At 39.0% G+C, this 17,349-nt stretch overlaps 1 protein-coding gene across 2 annotated transcripts in view; it reads right to left on the bottom strand.

Annotated features, from left to right (window-relative positions):
* Positions 1-17,349, bottom strand: part of peak1 (pseudopodium-enriched atypical kinase 1) — a 152,791-nt gene that overhangs the window by 104,803 nt on the left and 30,639 nt on the right. For both annotated transcript variants that reach the window (XM_057836089.1, XM_057836090.1), the window contains exon 2: positions 2,685-2,773. The gene's annotated coding sequence lies outside the window, so the exon portion shown is untranslated. The remainder of the gene's footprint in view (positions 1-2,684; positions 2,774-17,349) is intronic.

Below are 17,349 nucleotides of genomic sequence, written 5' to 3'. Positions count from 1 at the left end.
CATTCAGGAGATAATGATGTAAAAAACAAACCTCTGAAACATTCCCCAACCTCTTCATCCTCAACCATCAGCAGGCAGGGTCACATGTGGGACAATTGTGGGAATTTTCCACAGCGTTAATTAGGTTTTTAACCATGGAGAAATTGCAGACTACCTGGCATTTCTGCTCAGTTCTACTACTTTAGAACATTGATAACCCTACAAAATAGTGGCTAAGAGAGTTATTTAAACTGTAAAACAGAATGGACTGTATACCAGTAAACATGACTACCCTTTGAGGAAAATTTTTTTAAAAAATTAAAATGGTGGAGTCAATATAGACCCCAATCACGTGACGTCACAACTCGCGCCCCTGACTGGTGCCGCCATATTGTCCGTCAGCTCATCGTGTTTACATATTACTGCTACGTACATTCCGCCTATTATGTGTGTTTTTCTGCTTGTCTAAGGAATCACCGCCTAGTAAACGAACCCAAAAACCTCCCTGACAATCGTTAACATTGATTAATCAAAATGGTGAAGGCATGTGTGGCGGTTGGTTGCAGTAACAGAGAAGATAAAACGGTCATTTTAATAGCTGCTGTGTGCCCATTGTTAAAAGGGCAAATCTCCGAAGCAGCACGGTTTGTTTATCTCGGTCCATGATGCATTTGTGTCGACAGCCGTCATACAGTGGCGAAAACATCAATATAATGCCAACAAGATCGCAGACATCAGACGGAGACTACGAAGCTCGTCGCCACGGTCGCGCAGCAAGAAGGTGAGCGCAACAACAGGTGTCGTGCCGAAAAATAGCCGCCCTGCGTGAAATGTCCCCCCCTGACGGGAGCGCCCACACGGAAACAACTTTCTTGTACCGTGAATATGTATTATTTTACTCTGCTTGAACTAATAAATGTCATACCTGTGTGATTGTCATTGGGATATGGTCGTGAAAACCTGTAGACTAATACATTTCTGTTCAAAGATGGTTATGTGGCCCAGTCCATGATTTGTTACTAAAATACAGTACTAATATTTTGTGTAATTTAATTATTTAAAACTGATCTTACAGTCGTAAATCCATTACTGTAATGCGTCCATGAAAACATTTGATGTTTTTATGTCAGTAAAGCGTTATAAATAAGCGCTCCCGTCAGGGGAGACATTTCACGCGGGGCAGCTATTTTTCGGCACACATCGGCCCGTTGTCGATCAAAGTTTCATTTTACAATCGTGACAACGGTGACGCTCAGCTGACCAAACGTCGGTTTATATTCAGGCCGGTGCCGATTTTGGGTACCCGACTCCTCATTGTGACATAAACTGGAGTATGATTGGAAATTTTGTGGTCTCAGGAAGAGCTCTGACACATGGGACGGGACCGGACAGGAGGAAACATCAGTTTGGGCATCAAATATGCATCCGGCGACTGGATCGACCGAAGCTTTTCGAAATAACGGCTTTTATGCAACTCATCCAATGAGTTTATAGCGTCTGAAAGCACCGGGGCTTCCATAATTTGCAAGTGAATCCCCCCTTTAGAAACTACGAGCATTGACAATACGGACACACAATGACGGACAATATGGTGGCACAACACAACGATCACGTGATTGTGTGACGTTGGTGATTGGGGTCTATAGGACTCACAGTTCATAATTGGTTAAAATAATAGAACATTGCAGTAGAATAGAACCATGAGACGACAAACTGTGTTAATTCTGACCAAAAAAGTCTAAAAATAGCTGCTTAGCTTTGAAGGTGACACGCAGTTCAAACTTTGAAATGTTTTTGCCATCTCTCAAAGAATCAAAGGATTTAAAAAAAAAAAAAAAACAAACACTGCAGTGTGTTTTCAATGCCTTATAATTTTCAGCATTCCAACAGTAGCCACGTTTACATGCTGACTTTTATTCATACCGATTCAAATCATTCCGAATGGAAATTTCAGATCAGCTGTTTACATGTCACTTCATCTATTCCGATCCAGCGTTTACATGTGACTGCCTTTATTCCGAAAGGACGTTTGACAACTGCCGTCTGACATGCACAGATTAATCAAAACAAAGCGTCACGTTGCAAAACATGGAGATCGATCGTCGGAGTGCTGCTGTTTTAACTTTAACCCACTTGTTGTGTTTGTGGGGTCGTATCCGCTTCTGCTGTTTTGCTCTTTTGCCTTGTAGTAGCCGGTTTTCCACCGGTTTCTAATCTGGTCAACGTTCCGGTCTATTCCGGCTTCGTGTAACCTCTCATGAACTTTTTTAAATAGTTCACTGTTCCTCGTTTTACGCCCGTCTAAGCGAGCAATTATATTCAATTCTTTTAAAGTTTGAATTAAATACAATCTTTCCGCCGGACTCCAATTAGGTGCGCTGTGCTTGGAAGCCATGTTGCAAGTGACGTTACTTACTTCACAAAGTGACGTCACCACGTCAGTACGGAGCATGTGCAGAAAGAACGCAACCAGACACCATTCCGCTTCCCTGTTTACATGATATAATTTTACTTCTAATCGGTTTGGGAAAAGGAATATTCCACCCCTGTGAATCGGAATGAAATTCCATTCGGTTTGGGCCTGTTCATTCCGAATGAGGTGTTTATATGGAACACATTTATTCGGTTTGAACAAATATTCCGATTGTAATTGGAATATTTGGCTCCATGTAAACGTGGCAAGTGTTTGCAAGAGGTTTTTCTACCTTATCTGTCAGGTGATGGGCCTCCTTCCTGTGGCGGGAATTTTGGTTTTAAAAACGTAGTGTCTCAACAAAGGCTGCATTCAGTTTTCCTGCAGAAAAGACAAAAGGTGAAAATTGAAGTCAACAACTCCAGTTTTACGATAAGAAATCGGTCTACTTTCAAGAAGTACTACAGCAATCATATTTACTATGAACTCATTTGCTCCCAAAAACGTATAAATACGTTCTATTTTTAATTGTTTCAGTGTCCCAAACATGTATTTATACGTCTTTTCCGTTTTTTGTTTTTTTTCTTCAAAAGAGACATCTCTGGGTTGTGATTCAATTTATCTCCAAAGCACAAAGCTGAAAATCCATTTTAAAGCAGTAAAACTGGCCACTGGAGGGCAGTAGCGCATTTGGTAAGACCCTCAACCCGATTCAACAGCAACGAACGGCCAAGCCGCAAAGCCGGGGCGAAGGCAGAATGGATGCCAGGCGGCGGACGACCAAGCAAAACAACCGGGACCACTAGATGCTGTTGAGTCCGTGCTGCTCTCGAGCAGAGGCCGCACAGAAACTCAAGAAAGTCATCTTTTTGAGACAGGCAACGGTGAGGAAAAAGTTTAACCGGCTGTTGCAGCCACAATAGCGTCATTTTTCAGTTAGTTATGTGTAAATAAGTTGTTACTTTGCTATTAAAAGCTCTAGTCTTGTTTTTTTCTGTTATTTTGTAAAAGGAAAACATTATTCAGGTGTTTGGGATGTAACAAAGCAAAAAATGGCTGTGTTAAAGTCAAAGTTATGTTTGAAATGTATGCTTTCACAAAAAGCTCAATTTCTCAGTTTTTTCATCAGAAATTGGAGAAATGCTGATTTCTAAAGAATGGAAAAAGATATAAACTTACTTTTTTTCTGATGAAAGAAGAGTCTAATCTTTCTTTTGGTGGGTTCCATGTTTATATAGCAATAGAACATATTTTTCTGTGGGCCTTGCAAAATCAGTCAAAATCCAGTAAAACGGCCGGGAGCGAAGGACCTTGCTCTAGTGAAAATGGATGGGATTGAATGGGTTAAGAGTTGGAAATTAAAGGATTTGAACAGCTTTAAGATGAACAATGTCTAGAAATGATTACTTTGTTTTCCAAAAATGTTGAAGATTAATTTGTTAAATATCAATTAGTTAAGACAACTGTGGTAACAACCCTGCCAAATTTGAATTTGTCTCAAGTCTTCCTCTCTGTCCCTTATCCCTTTAGGCAATCTGGCTTTGCTCTTCAAGTGAGTACAGGCAAGAAGGCACGCTATATAAGGAATTGTTGGTGTTGTGTGCAGTCTGGCTCAGAACTTTTAAGAGGGCAGAGTTTAGAGGTGGGGTGTATGTTTACACAAAAAGATTTTTGTATTTTGTATGTTTGTTTTAAAAAGGTACAGCATGACTCTGCCTTTACCACAATCCAAAAAACAACATAGGCAGTCGGCGGGCGGAGGACAGAAAGTTGAAAGGAGGTGTAAGTGTGTACAAATGGTGGAATTGTGTAGGTAACGGTACTACCAGGTGTGCTACGCAAAAATAATAAGGACAATCTGAGTGGATTCCTCTCTGGCAGAAGAGAGCAACGGTCCAATTATCTGTTGATACTGAATATCTTGCGGCCTGAGGTTTTTCCAAGAAATAATTTACCTGACAATTATGAATGAGAAAGCCAGATGCATGAAGAAGACAGTTAACAAACACAAAATGACAAGCAGCAAAAACGCTAACCTCTTCAGAAACGGCATGGGTTGGTGAATTGAAGGAAATTAAGCATGCTCGGTAAGTTTGGACAGGAAATTATCGCTATGTTTCCTGCTCTTAGCAATTTGCACAGATTGGTTGCGTGTGCGCAGACTAAATGGGATTGGAGGCTACATGAGGGGTATCAGACTGTTTGCAATGGTCCACAGAGCGTGACTGTAGGCCAAAACCCAGTTGGGTGAGACAACAACAAACATTCTTAAAAGAGGCTGCAAAGTTTGCTATTCTAGAATGAAACAGAAACGAAGCAGCTAAATTGTGCTGAAAAACAATTCCAAGCTCTAATCAAGGGTGTCACTCTAAAAAGGTGACTGTATTTCGAAGAACAATGCTTTGTTAGATCGTTATTTTTAGATGATTTAGCAACACGGGACAGTATGAAATGGAAGATTATAAGACATCACAACTTTTAAAAAGCTTTTGGAAATATTCTACACACTGCAATTTTTGCACACAAAGCGCACCTAACTGTAAACCGCCACCCACCAAATTTGACACGAAAACAACATCTGTTCATATATAAGCCACACTGGACTATAAGCCGGAGGTGTCTTCACTGTATTATGGGATGGTTACACCAAAAGATATTAACTGGTAAAAAAAATATTTGACAGTGGCAAGATAAGACTGTCATAGGACATATTGAATCACTATTGCTTCAAGAAGCTTCATTTGTACATCACTGCTCCCTTGGGGGAGACAGTCAACCTCTGCTGCCACCTGCTGTCAACGCTGTTGTCGTCCAACATGCCTCCGAGCATGCATTGCAGTGCTGCAAATGTTGATAATAGGGCTGTTAAACGATTAAAATTTTTAATCGAGTTAATCACAGCTTTAAAATTAATTAATCGTAATTAATGGCAATTCAAACCATCTATAAAATATGCCATATTTTTCTGTAAATTATTATTGGAATGGAAAGATAAGACACAAGACGGATATATACATTACATTACATACTGTACATAAGTACAGTATTTGTTTATTATAACAATAAATCAACAAGATGGCATTAACATTAACATTCTGTTAAAGCGATACATGGATTGAAAGACTTGTAGTTCTTAAAAGATAAATGTTAGTACAAGTTATAGAAATGTTATATTAAAACCCCTCTTAATGTTTTCGTTTTAGTAAAATTTGTAAAATTTTCATTCAAAAAATAAACTAGTAGCTTGCCATTGTTGATGTCAACCCATAAAATCAGTCGCACCAAAGCGCCAGAAGAGGGAGACAAAAAAACACAAGTAACAAGTGGACATGACACTGCTGTCATTTTAATCTGTTTGATTACGCATGTGCGTTAATTGCGTCAAATATTTTAACGTGATCATTAATTTAAAAAATTAATGGCTTTTAACGCCCTAGTAAATAACAATCAAAATTCATGTTCTGTGATAAATATTTCTTCAGTTACTGTTCCAGTTTCTTCATTAATTGCTAGTTATGGTATTTGGTAATGCTTTATTTGAGAGTGGTGCCGTGAGACTGTTATAACACAATCATAATTGTGACATAACAGTGTCATGAGCATTAATGAATGCTTATAACAAATGCCATTTACCGTCATCCGACAAGTTATCTCACTTTTGAATGGATGTAAAAGATCTGAGCTGGACATAAATGGAGTGAGTGACATAATTTGCCGGATGACACTTAATGATATCTGTCATAAGCATTCAGTAATGACCATGATAGTGTTATGTCATAATTATGACGGTCTTATGACAGTCTTATGATGCCACTGTCAAATAAAGCATTACCTATTATAAGTCACAGGATTCAAAATGAGGGGTAAAAGTAGCGGCTTATAGTCCGAAAATAACAGTAGGTGCTTTTGAACAAAAGAATTAACAACCCGAACCAAATCTGTGTATTCATTTATTTATTTTTAACTCGAACATCTCGAACATACATCTGGTATGTTATTACCAGATCTGGACCAGAATTCCATAAACTGTAACCTTTGATTTAATAGATGCCATGCAAAATGAATTGCTGGGTGACTTGAGCAAATAAACTGACACAATCTTTTTCAACAACTGTTGGTGCGCGATGACTAATACCAACATCTGTCATGATGTCTTCACCGCAACCCACAGCTCTGCGCAACAGACATTTGTAAAAGTAGAGGTTTGTTCAAAGATATATTACTTCAGTATTCAGCACAGAGGACTCCAGAGCCAAACACTCATTTAACATTGACTTGAAAAGAAAAAATTACATATGGTTTTAGCAGTGCATAGCTTAGAGATTTGACCCAAGGAATTCCTGCCAGCAATCATTGTAAACAGTATCACAACAAAAAAGGAAAAGGCAGCCTGCCAAGCCTTCCAAAAGTGAACAGACGAGTTATCGAAGAATAGGCATGCACGTGAAATTGCTTGAGAAGTGCAAAGTAGAGTGCAAAGCTGTGTGCATTTAGCATGATGTCATTATTGTGTGTCTCCGAGCCAAGGCGGAAAAAGCATCTGGGCTGTTCCGAGAGCTGATGACTGGGATCGCATTTAGATGGCATCAGATACTATATTTAAATATGCTTCTGCACCAGCACAGGAAAGAGTTCAGGCATCCTCTGAAAACATGTTACCTAATATCTTGCAACATGATTGTTATGTTTATTGTGTGAATGCTGAAAGACACGAATGCGCTGCTTTCACGCATTGATCCAGAGAAATGGCAGTATTGGAGCACAAGAACCGAAGACACACTGACATAACCCAATGTATCACCACTGTTAAAGGAGATAACTACCCGGTTTCCGTTTTTCCACTTATGTGTCAGTGCTGTTGTAATAGAACAGCAATTTGATTCAGTTCAATACGATAAGCGTTTTTTGCCATAAAAATTTCAAAAAGCCAAGGATATGCTCCAAAAATGTTTAACTTTTCAGTACCTCTATGTTGGTCACGATTAGGGTTGTTCAGATCATGTTTTTTTGCTCCCGATCCAATCCCGATCGTTTTAGTTTGAGTATCTGACGATCCCAATATTTCCCGATCCGATTGCTTTTTTTTTTTTTTTGCTCCCGATTCAATTCCAATCATTCCCGATAATTTTCCCCAATCATATACATTTTGGCAATGCATTAAGAAAAAAATGAATAAAACTCGGACGAATTTATACATTCAACATACAGTACATAAGTACTGTATGTTGAATGTATATTTGTATTTGTTGAATGTATATATGTATATTTATTATGAAAATAAATCCTCAAGATGGCATTTATATTATTAACATTCTTTCTGGGAGAGGGATCCACGGATAGAAAGACTTGTAATTCTTAAAGGATAAATGTGACTTTGTATATTGTGACTAAATATTGCCACCTAGTGTATTTGTTGAGCTTTCAGTAAATGATACTGTAGCCATGCCCAAATGCATGATGGGAAGTGCAACCATGACTGTGCGTATTGGCACCAACTGATATATCTTCTCTGTGTTGGGACACAACATAGGGTGTTAAGAAAAAGATCAACTACTACCTTTCTTCCCCACGATATTTCTAAATGTTGAGAGAGGGATTTTAAGGTTTAAGCCAATTAAAAAAAGGCTCCAAAGACTGCCAAAATTCACTCTACTCATTTTACGCTGCCTTATAGCTCTACATATAGGTAAAGCGGCGCCATTATAGATTGAGCGCGGCAGTGCGTGAGTGGGTCGTGCAGCGCATGCATTAATTGCGTTAAATACTTTAACGTGATTAATTTTAAAAAAATTAATTACCACCGTTAACGCAATAAATTTGATAGCCCTACTTTAAGCCGATTGGGACATCTTTAGTCACGGTACGTTTTAGAATACTTGTGTAAAGTTTGATCTGCAAAGAATTTTCAGTTGAGTTTTTGCTCAGCGACATACTCTCAGAATTCGCACGCAAAGCAATGAGGATCGTTCCCATATTTCTCAGTGTTATCTTGCTGATTAACTCAAATGGCAAGTGGGAATGTTAAGATGAACATCTCATTATTGTGGTAATGCCGGTACTCGTGGGTGTGCTTAGTGGGATCTTGGTTGGTGCAAATCACAGACTAGCCCATCATGAGAAACCCAAGTGGGAACAACACGAGTTTCACAGACTAACCATTGAAATCGGCCTCCAGATAAAGCGAGGAGGGAGTAACTCAATATACTGCCTTTCAGAAATCTCCTGACGACCATACGCAGGCACCCTGGGGAAGCCTATAAACATTTGAAAGGGCACTCATGTTATATTACAACACAGTTCGAGTACAGGCTATCCTATGACCTGTTTGGAAGTCTTTGGGGATCTTTCATGAAAAAAGGGAGTAAACTGGGGTAGATCGGCAAGTTGATACTTTTTTAAGCACATTATTGTAGTATGCTCACAGGTTTATGCAATCATCACACTTAAGTTAAAAATGTAAGAAATGGCACCAGAGTTCGTTCACTTGAGGCTGTTAAACAATTGCAAAATTTGGTCCGGGTCAGACTCGATTGAAATATCTACCATTGTTCTGCTGGTAAAGCTCATTTGATAAATTTTGAAGGCGATCACACGTTGGCTGAGACACATTTGTTGTTGTGGTCAGTGGCGGTTCTAGGATTTTTCTGAAACAGGGTCCAAGAAAGGGCCAATTATAACCCTCAGGCAGTGGCGCCTCCAGAAATTTTTCACAGGGGTGGCCAAATGGGGCCACTTAAAATCTTGGGGTGGCCAAAACTAAAAGCCATAATTTCAGGTTTTCATGATATTATTGCAGTAAAAAGGTCAAGGGAAAAATATCAGAAAGACTTAAGGACACGACTACTGATATACTTTGCTGTATTGTGTAATATTTGATGTTACTAATGATTTAATGTGCATAGTCCGTAACTGACCAGTCAACATTTTGAGTTCCACATCAATTCTGTTTTATTGTGTTATGTATATATTAGGCATAAGGTGTACATTTAACTAGGGCTGTCAAACGATTAAAATTTTTAATCGAGTTAATCACAGCTTAAAAATTATTTAATCGCAATTCAAACCATCTCTAAAATATGCCATATTTTTCTGTAAATTATTGTTGGAATGGAAAGATAAGACAAGACGGATATATACATTCAACATTCTGTACATAAGTACTGTATTTGTTTATTATAACAATAAATCCACAAGATGGCATTAAAATTATTAACATTCTTTCTGTGAAAGGGATCCACGGATAGAAAGACTTGTAATTCTTAAAGGATAAATGTGAGTTTGTAAATTGTGACTAAATATTGCCATCTAGTTATTTGTTGAGCTTTCAGTAAATGATCCTGTAGCGACTTAACTGTTCTACCCAAATGCATGATGGGAAGTGGTGCAACTATGACTGTGTGTGGTGGCTATAAATGCTATATCTTCTCTGCGTTGGATACACTACAGGGTTTTAAGAAAAAGATCAGCTCCTGTCATTCTTCCCCACGTCGCTTCCCACAATATTTATAGTTACTGTGGGAGGGATGACAAAGCTTTTGCCAATTAAAAGCACGGCCCCAATGAATGCTTTTATCTACTCCACTCACTTGACACTGCCTCTTATCTCTGTATAGAAGTAAAACGGCGCCATTGTAGGCTGTTTGCGGCAATGCGTGAATGAGTCGTACTGCGAATGCGTTAATTGTGATAAATATTTTCACGTGATTGAATAAAAAAAAAATTAATTACCGCCCGTTAATGCAATAAATTTGACAGCCCTACATTTAACAAAACAAAATAAATGCATTCATTTGGGATGAAATGCATGACTGATGCTACAACAATCTAACGATATACTGGCAAGCGGGGTGGCCAACCAATTTATAGGGGTGGCCGTGGCCACCCCCTGGTGGCGCCACTGCCCTCAGGGGCCAAGTGTTGCTGCCATCTTTGTTCAGTGTTTGTTTTGGTCAACAAGGCAATATGCAGATTATATTCCATGTGACGGTAAAAAGATCTTGAACCAGTGTAGTTTACCTCTGTGAAGTTGGCCCCCCATTAGACGCAAATTTATATAAAAATTATGTCTATCGTTTGTGCAGTAAAAAGTTTCGTTTATGCCGCTATTGTTTTTGAGATATTTACAATTATTTAATAGGTCAATCTGAGGTCAACCAGCCCCCCAATTTGATTAAAAATGGCTAAAAATACTGTCAATCGTTTGTGCTTTGTTTGTGCCGCAACGGTTTTGGAGATATTATGCTTTAAATTTGTAGTGATGACGTCAGACAGCCCCCCATCTACGGTGGAAAGGAACCGCAATGTTGCCATTCGTTTGTGCTCGTTTGTGCTGTAAAAATTTCCGTTTGTGCTGCTATCGTTTTATAGATATTGAGATATTAATTTTGAGTGATGATGTCACTCGCAGTTGTTTCGTATCCTATTGCTGCATTTGAGGAAGGTGGGAAATTGGACTTATCCCACTCAGATGCACAAACGAAGCACAAACGAATGACACTATTTTAAGCCATTTTTAATCAAAATGGGGGGCTGGTTGACCTCAGATTGACCTATAAATAAATTGTAAACATCTCAAAAACAATAGCAGCACAAACAAATTTTTTTACAGCACAAACAAGCACAAACGATTGACACTATTTTAAGCCATTTTTCATCAAAATGGGGGGCTGGTTGACCTCAGATTGACCTATAAATAAATTGTAAATATCTCAAAAACGATAGCACAAACAAAACTTTTTACAGCACAAACGACTGACAACATTTTTATATAAATTTGTATTTGATGGGAGGCAAACTTCACGGAAGTGTAAAATTTGTAATAATTTGTATTTAGTCATGGTGCTGTGCGAAAGTAAGGATACAATACATAAAACAATAATTTTAATAACTTTTTTAAATTACATTTTAATTTTAAGCACGAAAAGCAGCATTAATATTGAACATACAAGAAACAACATTATCTCATTCTTTCTCGCTTCAGAAAAGAAGGATTTGCTGATTGGCATGCTTTGTGCTAAAATGGGAACATGGGCACTTCAGGGGCCATTCAAATTGAAGGTGGGGCCAGTGCCCCTGTGGCCCCACCCCTAAAACTGCCACTGGTTGTTGATGTTGTTGTTGGTTTTAACCAAAACAAGTGCACCGATGTGAACCTAGTTTGTTAGTGTACCTTCAGTTTTTACACTGTTGCCACAGCTAGATGTTTAAACTAGGGTTGTTCCGATCATGTTTTTTTGCTCCCGATCCGATCACGATCGTTTTAGTTTGAGTATCTGCCGATCCCGATATTTCCCGATCCGATTGCTTTTTTTTTGCTCCTGATTCAATTCCAATCATTCCCGATAATTTTTCCCGATCATATACATTTTGGCAATGCATTAAGAAAAAAAATGAATAAAACTCGGACGAATATATACATTCAACATACAGTACATAAGTACTGTATTTGTTTATTATGACAATAAATCCTCAAGATGGCATTTACTTTATTAACATTCTTTCTGTGAGAGGGATCCACAGATAGAAAGACTTAAATTCTTAAAGGATAAATGTGACTTTGTATATTGTGACTAAATATTGCCATCTAGTGTATTTGTTGAGCTTTCAGTAAATGACACGGTAGCCATTTAACTGTTCTGCCCAAATGCATGATGGGAAGTGCAACCATGACTGTGCGTAGTGGTACCAATTGATATATCTTCTCTGCGTTGGGTAATAACACAGGGCGTCAAGAAAAAGATCAATTACTACCTTTCTTCCCCACATTGCTTCCCACGATATTTCTAATCATGGGGAGAGGGATTGTAAGGCTTTAGCCAATTAAAAAAAGGCTCCAAAGGCTGCCAAAATTCACTCTACTCATTTTACGCTGCCTTTTAGCTCTATATATAGGTAAAACGACGCCATTACAGATTGAACGCGACAATGCGTGAGTGGGTCGTGCAGCACATGGGTTAATTGTGTTAACTATTTTAACGTGATAAATTTTTTAAAAAATTAATTACCGCCGTTAACGGGATAAATTTGATAACCCTACCTTAAGCCTAAACTAAAGACTCTGAATGAGTGTAACATATTATGTCTGTAACGTTAAATACAATTGGAAAACGATTTAATTAAAAAATATATTTATATATTAAAAAAAGGCATGTCGATATTTTTTTGCCGATTCCGATACTTTGAAAATGACGTGATCGGACGCCGATCAATCGGGACATCTCTCGTTTAAACGGTCACACAAGTCGGGGTCAGTTACTGGTTTCAAAATATACTGTAGATTTAAAAAGTTACATTTTCAAAATGGCTACAGCACTACATAAGCGGTATGAGCATTTTTCTCCCCGAGCAATCAGCGCAGGCAATGTGACACGACCCATGTAAGACAAAAACTGTCTTGAAATGTTTTCCAAATAGCTATTAAACATTAGTGTCTACCATTGCTGAAATGAATGCTTGACTTACTATCGGGGCTAAGACCTTTCTACTTAGTGGAAGAAGCTTCTCATTTTCTGGTAGAGTACTTTTATTATTGTTCTACTTTTGGAAAAATTGGAAAAATTCAATTGTATAATATGCTGATGATAAAACTGCTTCCAGGCTGGTTTCATGTTTCTAACTACTTGCTACTAAGAGCCTACGACAATGCAGAATTTGACAGTTGATGATAAACAGTCAACTTGCAATACACCTTTTAGCACATAACAACTAAGACACTGCTTTCAGTTATTTGGAACTTGGACGCACCTTTGTATATTACACAATAGCCTGCATACATTCATGTTGGCTGAAAGAAAATCTCTACATGGTGTCATGATGACACAATTCACATATCAGCTTCACCGTTTATTCCTGTGCGGGGATCACATTGAGCTGGAAGCTATCCCAGATGTCTTTGGTGAGGTTTTCCCAAAACAGACAGCGAGAGGCTTACATAGAGATAGAAAGCCATTCACACCTACAGCTTATGTATTCACAATGGCATTACTCTACTTTTAACCTTGAAAATGAAGGTAGGCATTTAATTAGACTAAAAGGGGAAATGTTCTATTCATGGCTAGTCTTCATTATGATACCATGAGGCACAATCAGAAACATGTACAAAATATGATTCATGTGTTTGCTCTGGTCATAATTAGCCTTTATGCCTCTGTAGCGTCGAAGTCTGTCACACAAGCATTTAATTAAAGTCATTCACGATGAAAGGAAACCGGATTAATATGCACAAGTTTAATTTTTGCTTAAACTGTAAGCAAATTACCATATTTTGCATAAGCTAGTAAAATGCATTAGAACGGCTCAAGAGGACATATGTTGTAAATAGAGAACCAAATATGCAATTGTGCAATGAAAATAGCATCAGTTTACTTCAGGTCACACAAATCAAATGTGATTGAGATCTTTGATTTTTCTATGAATACAGCAAGAAAATGTGATTATAGTATCTTTTCAATTGCTTAGGTAATTGTCTTGATTTTAAGAGACTGTGGACAAAAAACCTATCAAGCATTCTTCAGTTTCAAACGTTTTACATTATAAACTTGCTGCAACACTGTACAGGAATTTCTTCAGTAACATTTAGTTGTGGAATGTCTTTTAGCTAAAAAAGGCACATTAAAATTAAACCAAAAATAGCAAGCATTTTCTGTGATCTCTGCGAGTGGCTGTCGCGTGTCGGTGCAGGTGTTCTTGTTGAGTACCTGCCAGAGGGAAGGGGAAAAATATGCATGCCAAAGTAAATATGTGTGTTTATAAGTGTTGTGTTCTCCATTTTCATCAGCGCTCGTCATCAGCCAAAACAGCCAACAGCTAATATCTTACCAACAATACAAACAACCAAAATAGACCTCAATTGCTTAAATATTACAATATTTTCACTTTGATCTGAAAAGATGCTGGCCATCTAAGCAGAGCTATATTTGGAGCCAGTTGAATTCTGCAGGGATTTGTTTTGACACTTAATTTTTTCTTTACAGGATTAAAGTGTTGGATAGTTTTATTCATGTTTCCTATTTTTTCCCCAAACATTGTTTATTATTATTGTGAATAATTATCCTCACATTAATGACACTAATTACGGTGGAGCCTTGAGATATACCCTACCCACCGACGTCACAAAACCACGTGCTCACTGTATGGTTCCGCCTACTTGTCCGTCATTTTGTCTCTGTATTAGCATTGGTTTCAATTGATCGAGGAATTTAAAATGCATTTCATGGAAGACCCGGTGCTTTCTGATGCCGTAAACTCACTGGATGTGTTGCATAAAAGGCGTTATGTGGAAAAGCTTCGTTCTATACAGTCGCTAGATCCATATTTGATGCCTAAATCGATGATTTTTGACCGGCTGCCTTCGCCGTCTCTGCCTGACCCTGATATTTACAACTATCTTGTCCACACAAAATCAGCCTATTCTCACGAAAGTTTGAAAAACTTTAAGAGCTTGGAGGCTTATAAATGCTACGTTTCTGGTTGGGTGAAACAGGTCCTCGTACACGAAAATTCGGCAGGAATCTTGTGCTCGGAAGGTGAGTTACGAAATTTTCAATTCAAAATCTTTTGTTCTTGCTAACATCCACTGTCAAGTCTAATGTATTTCATGTCATTTGTCAATGGAGCTAGGGCTTTTAATGTTTATATGGATTAGCGATAGCACTCTCACTACATACATACGTGTATGTTGTCGGCGATTAGCCTAGCAATGATCTTAATTGTGGTTGTCAGCCCAAAACCCTCTAAATATATATTAAATGCATCTTACCAGATATAAAATGACTACTACATAATCTGTGGTAATCGTTTGGAGCCCAGTTTTCTCGTCGAATTGCAGCAGCCCATCTTGCTCTCTCCTCTCCGTGTCTCTCGGAATCCGGTAGAACTTCAAGTCTCTCCGTCTATCTTCTCTGTTATTGCAACCGACCGCCACACACGCCTTCACCATTTTGATTATTAATGTTAACGAGCAGAAAAACGTACGTACGTAGCCGTAACAGGTCAACACGATGTGTTGACGGACAAGTGGGCGGCACCAGTCAGGAGAGCGGAGTTGTGACGTCACGTGGGTAGGGTCTATAGGAGTGCCATTACTTACAAAATTTTCTGAGATACAACCTGTCACTTAAGTAATTATTTTATGGTGCAATACAGTGATCCTACGCTACTTTGCGCTTCAGTCAGTCCATCGTAGATTTTTTTTTCAATTAAAAATAAATAAATGCAGTATTTTATAGAGCTGTCCCAATCATGTAGGGGCAGTTTACATGGCGACTCTGCGACACGAAGACGCAATGACTGTGTTGCGGAGTGGCTTCACGTTCATATGGTGTCCGCGAAGACGGAAGGCAAAGACGCAAACCTTGGAATCCTGCTCCAAAGTGGAAGAATTCGATTGTGGGGGCTTGTTCCGCATGCATATCAAAAGCTCCCGCGGCGCGAGACCGCACCGATAACGTCAGCACTTGTACATGTCAGATTGGGCGTGCACAGCGGTGCTACTAAACATTAAAACAGCAAATATGGCTGAAACTCGGCTTTAATTTACTGTTTTTTTTTTATAATATTTTAATTTAAATAGGTTGAATGTTTCCATGTTTGTGCCTTTTTGAACAAAAGAAAATACAATTGCTTGGAGTGGGCAGGCATGTTGTCTTCCGGGCTGAGGAGGTCAAAGTGCATCATTCGCTGTCACCTTGTAAATCTGTACTGCCCCCTATGGAATTGCGACATAGTTCGAATGGAGACGGAACCAGATACAGTGGGGCAAATAAGTATTTAGTCAACCACTAATTGTGCAAGTTCTCCCACTTGAAAATATTAGAGAGGCCTGTAATTGTCAACATGGGTAAACCTCAAGCATGAGAGACAGAATGTGAAAAACAAACCCAGAAAATCACGTTGCTTGATTTTTAAAGAATTTATTTGCAAATCATGGTGGAAAATAAGTATTTGGTCTATACCAAAAGTTCATGTTAATACTTTGTTATGTATGTACCCTTTGTTGGCAATAAAGGAGGCCAAACGTTTTCTGTAGCTCTTCACAAGCTTTTCACACACTGTTGCTGGTATTTTGGCCCATTCCTCCATACAGATCTCCTCTAGAGCAGTGATGTTTTGGGCTGTCATTGGACAACACGAACTTTCAACTCCCTCCTCACCCCGTGGTGTCAAAATGACAACAAGAACGGTGAGCAAAAATCCCAGAACCCCACGGGGGGACCTAGTAAATGACCTACAGACAGCTGGGACCACAGTAACAAAGGCTACTATCAGTAACACAATGCGTCGCCCGAGACTCAAATCCTGCACTGCCAGACGTGTCCCCCTGCTGAAGAAAGTACACGTCCAGGCCTGTCTGCGGTTCGCTAGAGAGCATTTTGATGATCCAGAAGAGGACTGGGAGAATGTGTTATGGCCTGGACGTGTACTTTCTTCAGCAGGGGGACACGTCTGGCAGTGCAGGATTTGAGTCCCTAGCAGCGCATTGTGTTACTGATAGTAGCCTTTGTTACTGTGGTCCCAGCTCCCTATAGGTCATTCACCCCGTGTGGTTCTGGGATTTTTGCTCATTGTTCTTGTTATCATTTTGATGCCACGGGGTGAGGAGGGAGTTGAAAGTCCGTGTTGCCCAACGACAGCCCCAAAACATCACTGCTCTAGAGGAGATCTGGTACCTCGACATACGATCGCTTCGACACATGATCTTTTCGACAGCCAATGTAAAATTTGACAAGCCATTTGTTTTTCTACATCCGACGACATGCTCTAAATGAGACGATCTATGACAGCATTTTTTTGTTTACCCGCATGACGGACGCACGGCATACTTTCTTGAAAGAAATCAACATGGTTTCCAACAATGAAAAAGGTGATGCTTACCATTGACATAAAAATGGATATTATTGAAAAATATGAGCATGGGGTGCGCATTCGTGATTTGGCTCAACAATACAGCCGTAGACTGT

This window comes from Corythoichthys intestinalis, chromosome 5 (genome assembly GCF_030265065.1).
Source record: "Corythoichthys intestinalis isolate RoL2023-P3 chromosome 5, ASM3026506v1, whole genome shotgun sequence".
In the NCBI taxonomy this organism is placed as follows: domain Eukaryota; kingdom Metazoa; phylum Chordata; class Actinopteri; order Syngnathiformes; family Syngnathidae; genus Corythoichthys; species Corythoichthys intestinalis.
This window is presented reverse-complemented; position numbering and strand designations above follow the sequence as displayed.